The 9,093-nt window shown below is 43.3% G+C and overlaps 1 protein-coding gene across 2 annotated transcripts in view; it reads right to left on the reverse strand.

Annotated features, from left to right (window-relative positions):
• The window catches only part of USF3 (upstream transcription factor family member 3), a 38,866-nt gene extending 30,568 nt beyond the window's left edge, over positions 1-8,298 (reverse strand). For both annotated transcript variants that reach the window (XM_033126499.1, XM_033126464.1), the window contains exon 1: positions 8,029-8,298. The gene's annotated coding sequence lies outside the window, so the exon portion shown is untranslated. The remainder of the gene's footprint in view (positions 1-8,028) is intronic.
• Between the last annotated feature and the right edge of the window lie 795 nt (positions 8,299-9,093).

Here is a 9,093-nt window from a genome sequence, read left to right on the forward strand (position 1 = left end):
GGTCTTGGAACAGCTGTTCTGTAGTCTAGTAATTAATTAGCTTTTGACCACTGCTATGGTCCAAATGTTTGTGTCCCCGAAAATTCGTATGTTGAAATCTTAATCCCCAAGGTGATGGTATGAGGAGGGGAGGCCTTTGGGTGATGATTACATCATGAGGGAAGAGCCTCCATGAATGGGATTAGTGCCCTTAGAAACGAGGGCCCAGAGAGCTTGCTTGCCCCTTCCATCATCTGAGGATACAGCAAGAAGTTGGCAATCTGCAAACCCAAAAGGAGGCCTTCACCAGAATCCAACCATGCTTGGCACCTTAATTTGGATTTCCAGCCTCCAGAACTGTGAGAAATAAATTTCTGTTGTTTATAAGCCAATAAGTCTATGGTATTTTGTTATAGCAGCCCAAATGGACTAAGACTTTTCAAAGTCTCTGAGCTTTGGGGTTTTCCAGAATTGTGTTAAACTCACTTTTCTAGTGTTTCCCCTTTAAGCCTGTGTTGTGTTGAAGACTTCTCCACACTCTAAGTTTTTGTCATCAATCTGACCTCATATGCCTTGCATTTTCATAAATTCCTAATGTTTCTGATCTTTAGATGACACTTTTCCCAGCTCTTCAACACTAATAAAAATACATCCTTACTTTCCTATTTTCTTATTCTTTTTGTTACTTAACTAGATTTTTCCTCATTATACAAATAAAACATACTTATATTAACAGCTCAGATTATATTGAAGGTTTTAAGTTGTAAAAAAGGTAGTCTTCCCACCAATTTTCTTCTTCAAATTTTCTGTTAACACTAAAGTAATTACTACTATGTCACTATTTTTCCCTTTTCATACTCTGTTCTTTGGGAGTGAGTACTAAGTCTAGCGCACACTCACGGAGAGGAATTAATCTCCACCTCTTGGAAAAGGGAATACTTAAATATAGTATTTATTTAAAATTCTGAAAGGAAATTTGTCTCTTCTATCCTATTTATTTATTCAATCACTTATAGCAGTATGGACTCATGAATATTCGTTTTATTTTGGGGTCAAAATTTAATGCTTTGGTGATTTCACTGTTTGAATTGTTCCAGCTTTGGCCATTGGGCACTCTTTTGGGTTGGCTCCTTTGTCCTTTACACGTCTCCCCACCTCCCTCCCACCTCTGTTTTTAGTACTTTCTTACTTTTTGGCCCTATAAGCTGCTCCAGGCTCATCTTGTGATATATACCCTATTGGTTCTGTTTCTCTGGAGAACCCAGATTAATAGAGTGGGTAATAAATAAGGATGTTGATGAAAGAATGAATGGCTGGGGTAGGGTGCAGAAATTTTTTAAAGCTCCTAAAGTGAATCTGAGGCACAGCCGCTGTAATCAGTCACACAGGTCCTCTCAAGCCCCCACATAGCCTTCATCTCATATTAATGAATGAATGGTACAGCGGAATGGGAATAGCCTTTGATATCAGACCTAGGATCAAATCTCACAGCTGACATTTACTATTTGGTTTTCACATAAGTATTCCTTGAAGTTCGGGCATCCTCACATTTAAAAGTGGGAGATTATCAGCAACCCCTCAGAGGACTGTTATGAGTTTACGTGCTAATATATTTAACGGATCAAGCAGTGTCTAGAACACAGCTAGAGCTCCATACAGCTATTTGCCTTTCTTCCATTTACCCCCTAATTGACTGGGAAGATGGAGGTTACCTGGTACGACTTTCATAACTGGGTCCTACATTGATCGTAACAGACCTGTCTCCACAGCGATCCTTGCAGCCCATACAGCCCAACCAGAACGTACAGCTAACGTCACCATCTATGGAGAGGGACTCTATCCTTGATGCTTTCTTCTTTAGCACTTTATTTCTTCTATAACCATTTTTCTTTTGCTTCCAAAACATAAAGTTTCCTCATAGTAAACAAGAATTTACTACCTTTTCTACCATTCCGTTTCTCTCCTGCTATCCCTGTGAAACGTCTCACCTTCCTGTCATTGGCCAGTCCCTGCTAAATCCACAGCAGGCTGCCTCCTGGCTGTTCCTACCAAACTAAGGGGCTTTCTTAGAAGTCAGGACTATTTTTCACCGAATCCAAAATCTCCTCTGTCTTCCTTCTCTTCTCTTTAGGATTTGAGGCTGCCGATCTCTGATCTCTCCCTTTTCTTAAAAAACTCCCCCTGCTGTCTTCCTCTTCTCCAATTATGCACAAACTTTCCATCCTTCGCTAACATGAATCCTTGTCTTTGCCTTTCAGAGCTCAATGTTTTCTTCTACTTGCTTTCTACTTACAAAGTTGCAAATTGTTTCTGTGTGAAAGTCATTGTTTTATAATAAAGCTACCTTTCAATACAGATCTTGCTCCAAATCTTTGGTTAGGAAAGGCTCTCTTCAGAACATTTCATTTCAAACCAATTAACAAGTATGTTTGCAACATATTAATCTGCCTTGCCTCTTAAAAGACCTACTTCCAATCTCTCCATTTTATCAATGACACCAAACCTTTAACCTGGCTCTAAACCCAGAAACAATCTTCCAGTCTTCTCACCAAATTCTATCAATTCTTTTCACAATCTTTTTCTCCTACTGTTTGTTACTACCGATCTTAGATTAGGCCCTGTTTTATACATGTCTGGCTCTTAATACTCTTTTTTTGCTCCCACTCTGTTCTCTATTCTTCAGTGGTTATACACTCCAATGTCTCAGTAATTTTTCCAGTTCACTGTATTCCAACGTCCAGTTCACTATACCTCCTGCTCCAGAATCTACAGTAGTTTTCCAGTATCTACTACATCAAATTCAACTCTTGGGTCCTAGCTTTCATGCCACTACCTACCACTACCTTCTTCACTGGCCAGTCTCACTCATTCACTTCCACCTAGTACAATATACAGAAGAGCAGGGTTACATAGCTAATCACGTGGTCTACTCTTCCCTCTTCCTCAATTCAGATAGGTCCTTCCCCTTGCCCCTTATCAGCTACTGCATTTTTTGCTAAAGCTATGCTATTCTCTCACTGAAATGACCTTTCCACTTCACCTTACCTAAATCCCATTAACTCTTTAAAGCCCAGTGCAAGTCTGTCTTCCTCTAAAACCTTCCCTAATATTTCTAGCTAACCCTATACCCTCTACCTTTGGTCTGAACTCTTCCCACAGATTCTTAGTATCTTGTTATAAAACATATCTTTTATATATTATTAATCCCTCCTTCCCTATTAGTGATTTTCAATTAAAATATATCCTTATATTTTTTTCCCATTTAAAAAGCAAAAAGCACTTTTCTTTCTCACCTTGCCATAGCTTCTAGGTGTTCCCATTGTTCCTTCCTCCCAGCCATCAGGCTCCTTGAAATAGTAGTTTATACTTACTGTTCTTTCTACCTCACTTCCCATTCACTCTACACCTCACTGTTACCTGGCTTTTATTCCTAAAACTGCTTATGTCAAACTCACCCAAAGATCTCCACACTTCCAAATCCAATGAACTCCGTAGGAATTATCTTGTTTTTGGCCTTCAGGCAACACCTCATTTTTCCTTTGGAGAACATCTCTGCCTCATTCCTGAGGTCTGATAAGAGCATAAAACATAGGCTCACGTCTTGGGTGGGCACAAGGCTGACCAATAAGACTGTGCATAAGACTGAAAACTGGCTGAGGCTGAGTCAGCCTCATGGACCCATGTGATCCTAGAAGCTGCTGTGCACTGGCCGTTCCAAGGCTTCATTATTCTATCTTCCTTCACTTCTGGTGAGCTGACCCAGGATCTATCCATAAATCCCCCTTTAAGGCTTAAGTTAGCCAAAAGCAATTTCTGTTGCTTACAACAAGAGAAATTGGTCCTGCAAGTGAAGAAGAGATAGAACTGGTACCTCTCATCCTTACACTACAAATTTCTTCTCCCTGTCCCCTTCACCGTGACTTCTGCTGCATGAGAAATTATAGCAGCTAAGGGGAGAATGCTTTTGCCAGGGGACCTAATAATGGCTTCATTAACTGGAAGATAAGACTATCTGCGGCTCCTCATGCAACAGGCAATAGACAAAAGGGAAGTTACAAGAAGCAAAGAGGGGAATTGGGAGGATCCTGGGACACCTCTTTGTACTAGCAGTGAAGACGCCAACAGACGACTGCCACCCTACCTACAGAGGCAAGCTCTGCAAAAGCTCGGGCTTCTCAGGAATAAAAGTTTGGAAACCACATGTATCTGATTCCAGAGTTCATGCTCTTTAACTTACCACTTTCTACTTTGGTACCAATCTACTTGCAGCTCCTTGACCAAGAAATTCCCTCTCTCATTTCCATGGCTTTGTATCTGTTACTTTGTCTGAAATGCTCCTGAAATGCTCCTACCAACTTTCTAACTGGGAACTCCTAATTATCTTCTTTGAAACTTTCTCTGATCCCTAGAGGTTAGCCCCAAATATCCTGACATAATATTCTACAATGTCTTAATATAAAATATACTCTATATGCTTATTGGTTTTCCCCACTAGACTGTAAGCTTCTAAATGGTAGAAACCACATCTTTCATACTTGTTTCCTCAACACTTAGTACTAAATATGAGAATAATAAATGTCTACTGAAAGAATGCCTGGTCTTTCTTAATTTTCCACGGTATTAACCATTGCATCATAGACTTTGGGTACTTATGTTTAAGTTAGCATCTGAGAAATATTGTGTTCAGTTCCTTAATTATTTGATATGGTGTTCCACAATCCTCCCAACAAGTCTAAAAATTTCTTAAGAGCTCAGTTCACATCATTAGTCCTCATACTAGGCCTGTATTCTCTTTAGCACCTAAGAATGTTGGGTACATGGTAAGCAGTCAACAAATACTTGATGAACTGAATTAAAAACACAGTATTTGCACATTAATAGGAGCAACTTATCATGTCTTACTGATCTAATTAAAAGGTCTGGCCTTTTCTGCAGTAGTACAATTGTACCCATATGGAAAATTTAGTGAGAGAAGAAAAATTATTGAATTGGGCAGTTAACAGCTTTTCTCTTAGCGTGAGTTCCACAAATATTTTATGGATAACAAGAGTCAATCTCTAGAGCTCAGAGTAAAAGACTCAAGATATAGTATATCCCGTGCATATTGCAAAGACTACATGTTTAAGGGGTCTGTCACAACCACATTTACTTAAATTCCACTAACCTTAACAAATCCATAATAGGAGTACCGGACATAAGAATATTTAATAGCAAAGTCAATTAATGCCAAATCAATCTATCTTAAGATGTATATGGTTATCTTTGCATTATATATAACACAACAGTCGTTTATTCATGCAACATTTAAGTGCCTACTAATGACAAGTACTATGTTAGGTCCCAGGAATCAAAGATGAAGAGAACACAGTTCCTATGTTGGTGGGGTTCTAGCTCTGCCATGCTGCAATGGTATTTAAGAATAGGACGTGAATCGTTCCTCCTGGAGTTAGTTGCTCCACATGGAGGCTCTGTGGGTAGCAGTATGGTGGAGAAGGTGGATAAACACGTACTTATTTATGGCAATGTGATTAGTGTCAACACAGAAATAAGTACAAGCTGTTATGGGACCACAGAAAATAGTCAACCTACTGAAGAAATCAGGAAAATATATGGAAGGAACTGACATCCATATATAAATTCAACGTGAGTTAAGGTGTGAGGAAGCTACCAAGCCGGAAACATCTGAGATGGAATCAAATCTGAAACTACGGTTGCAAGTAGAGTCAGCGGGGTTCCAAAGCAAACCAATTCAACTCAAAGCAAACCACTATAGAAGGACCCAAAATAAAATACTCTTTTTCATTAAATTTGAGAATGAAACAGATACACAAAAGAAGTTCAACCACACGGCAGAAGCAGAAAGGGAGTCTTTTAAACAATAGGTAGCCTCGGTGTTCAAAGGAAGCCAATCACTGACAGCTAGAGAGCTGTCAGGAAAACCGTCATAAAAGTAGAGAGAACTCTTGGTGGGGAGACGGGGCACAGGGACTGGCATGGGTATGCTGAGGAAGACCAATGCCATTACCAAAAACAGCGATCTGAACTGCATCTGTGGGACCATGGGAGGTCGGAAGATTCATGTTGGGAAACAGTGGGGAAAAGTGGGACACCTGAGTGAAAGCCTAATTTAGGAGAGCCTGGAACACAAGTAGCAAATTGGACATTGTTCTAGACTCATAATAGTTCTCAGCCCTGACTGCTGAGTTGAAACACCTGGGGAGCTCTAAAAATATGCATCTATGGCTGAACTCCATATTCAAAATAGACACTCTGGGGGGCACTAAAATGTAAAAGCACACAGGTGATTCCAATGTATAGTCTGGATTGAGAACCACTGGGCTGGAGAATAGGAAGGTAAGGCACGACAGACGTGGGTAAGACCCACGCTGGATTTCAATCCCAGTTTATAAGCAACAATTTTGAGATGATTACCCAGTGAGGCTTATCTTCTAACCTGAGTTAAACATTCTCAGTTTCAGTGTTTCTTTTCCCTTGTTGACGATGCTAAACTCTGAAAATAGGAAAATAACCTATCGATTTCTCTTACAGGACTGACTGTTTCACTGACCGCACAGTCTGCAATTTCTGAATTTTATTTCCACGATGTCCCGCAGACAAGTAACTTAGAAGATAATTATTTCAGTCCTATGCTGGCCCTTAGATCCCTGCAATGAAGTGCTTTTATATTAAGGAATGTTCTAGGGTATATCCATGTCTGGATATTATAAAATTCCTCTTTTAAATATAGAGAGAATATAATACCTATGAATACAAAAGTCACATTGCTTAGACTAGAGCAAAATGTGAGATTAAGTATTCATTCTTGTAGTACCTGGAGACATTATATTATACTGTTCTTGGTTTCAGAAGTGCAATGATTATGAAGTATTTTGCAACAAATACTTTCAGAGTACTTCATAAATAAAGAAAAACAACAAATACATCCCATAGAGCAACTCTTTACTGTATTAAACAAGTGTTCTGTGTAGGAGGAAAAAAATCATCGAGGTGACTGGAGAGTATGACAGCCTGTTGATTCCTCAAAACACAGGATTTCTTTTCTTTCCTTTTTTTTTTTTTAAGAAAAAGCATAGTTATGAATATGCTTTAAGTTTCATGTTACTCATGAAGGGTTTATTCAAGAAATCTGTACTTTGCTTATTTATAGGTAAACAACTGTCTTCTTTACAGCAAACTTAAGTTAGCCACAACTGTCTTGTTCTGTTATTGTGTCAGGTCGCAGTATCTACCTAATGGTAAAAAATATATTAGAACATAAGTTGGAAGCCTATAGCTAGGATTCCACACATAGGTTTACGGAATCTCTTATTTCCAGATGAAGTTAATAATTTCAAAGGACCATACCCAGTGCTACGGTAGAGGGTAACTGGGGAAGGAGGCAACGAGTATGGGAGAACCCCGCCATCAAAATGTTAAACATGAACAAGTCCAGAAATATTCCCTCTGAAATACGGAACTAGATTCCAAGAGTTGGCCATTGGCTTCTACAGCTCCTATACAGAAAGGAAAAGGAAGAGGCTTCTGAACAAAACGCAAGCCTAACTCTCCGACAGAGAGGTGAGAGTTTAAAAGCAAGTCACGTGAGTCTGACCAGTGGGTCCGAAACAAATTCAGTGGACAAGAAAGGGAGAGAGAATGAAGAAGACAGGAAAAGGTGAAGGAGGCGGGCAAAGGCCAGTAGGTGTGAACCTGGATGCCCAGCTCTTCCTGCACCCGGGGCAGCGTGGAGCCTCTCTCGCCCCGCGAGAATCGGGGCGTAATGAGGCCCCCAAGGGCCTGGCACCAGGAGGAGCGGGACGGCCGAGGTCAGGGAGAAGAGGGGTGCACGACCCGCCTGCGCTCGTACCCCAGTAGGCTCCGCATGCATGGGTCCCCACGAAGGAGGCACACTTTGCGCAACCCTCGCCTCCAGGAGCAAGGAGGGGGTGGGTGGAGCAGAGCCCGGAGCCGCCCCCCGGAGCCGCCCCCGCAGCCCCGGCCCCCGCCCCCCGCTCCGGCTGTCAGCGGCCCCCTCCCGCAGTCACTCACCCGCGGGCTGCGCGGTCTCGGCCGCGGCGGCGGCGGCGGCGGCAGCGGCGACCCCCGCCTGGGTCATGATCCCAGGCGGGTACGGCAGGGGTGTCCGACCGCCCAGGCGAATCTCTCCCTCCGCGGCCGCCGCCTGCTCCTCTGGGGCTGGGGGAGCGCGGGCCCAGGCCCTCCTCTCCCCCCGCCCCTGCCGCCTCTTCCTGCGGCCACCGCCGCTGCTGCGAGCCCGAGCCCTCAAGGCCGGAGACCCGGCGGCAGCGCGGCCTCAACTTTCCCAGCCCCCCTCCCCCCGCCCCTCCCCGCCCCTCCCGCGGCAGCCGCTCGGCACACGAACAGCCTACCCTGGGTGCTCCTCGCTCCCGCCCCTGCCACTCAGCTCACCAATCCAGCCCCGGGGAGGCTGCCATGCTAGCCAATCAGAAATAGGGACGCCTTTGCGCTAGGCTAGGGGGCGGGAGGAGGTGTTGAGAAAACGGAAGACTGAACGGACCTCGGGCGGTCCAATGAAGAGGGCCGGGGGGCGGAGGTGTGCAAGTTGGGTTGAAGGAACAGGAAATATTCTTAAAGGTAGAGTGATGGGCAGGAAGGAAAGCCAGTAGGTGAATGAGAAAGAGGTGGGCCTGGTTCCTTAAAGGGGACGCCTTGAGAACATAGAAAAGGAGGTGTTAAAAAACTTCTTTGTATCCTGTTCTCTGTTATGCTTTCCACGTTTTTGAGTAGGAGTTTGTAAGTGGAAAAACTAAAAAGCAAGAGGGCACGGAAGGCTTTCAAGAGCTCCTTTTAGCCTAAAGGGCAGAAAGGCGGGACCCCGATGCCTCTGTAACAAGGGGTGGAGAAGAAAGAAGAGAATCCAGAGGTCTCCGACTGCCCTTCGTTGGAATATCGTTGCCGACCTGACGCTACTCGAATGTGTAGGCTGTGGTTATCTGTCATCCTTCGTATGCAACAAAGCACAGATTTCTGCGAACAGAGACAAATGTGTTCCGAAATGTCCTGGGGGCCTCGCAGCTGGGAGAAGAGAGTATGTGGCATTGGGGGGTGGACGTTGGAACCTCAGGTTGAGGT

The sequence above is a fragment of the Rhinolophus ferrumequinum genome, chromosome 2 (genome assembly GCF_004115265.2).
Source record: "Rhinolophus ferrumequinum isolate MPI-CBG mRhiFer1 chromosome 2, mRhiFer1_v1.p, whole genome shotgun sequence".
NCBI lineage: Eukaryota > Metazoa > Chordata > Mammalia > Chiroptera > Rhinolophidae > Rhinolophus > Rhinolophus ferrumequinum.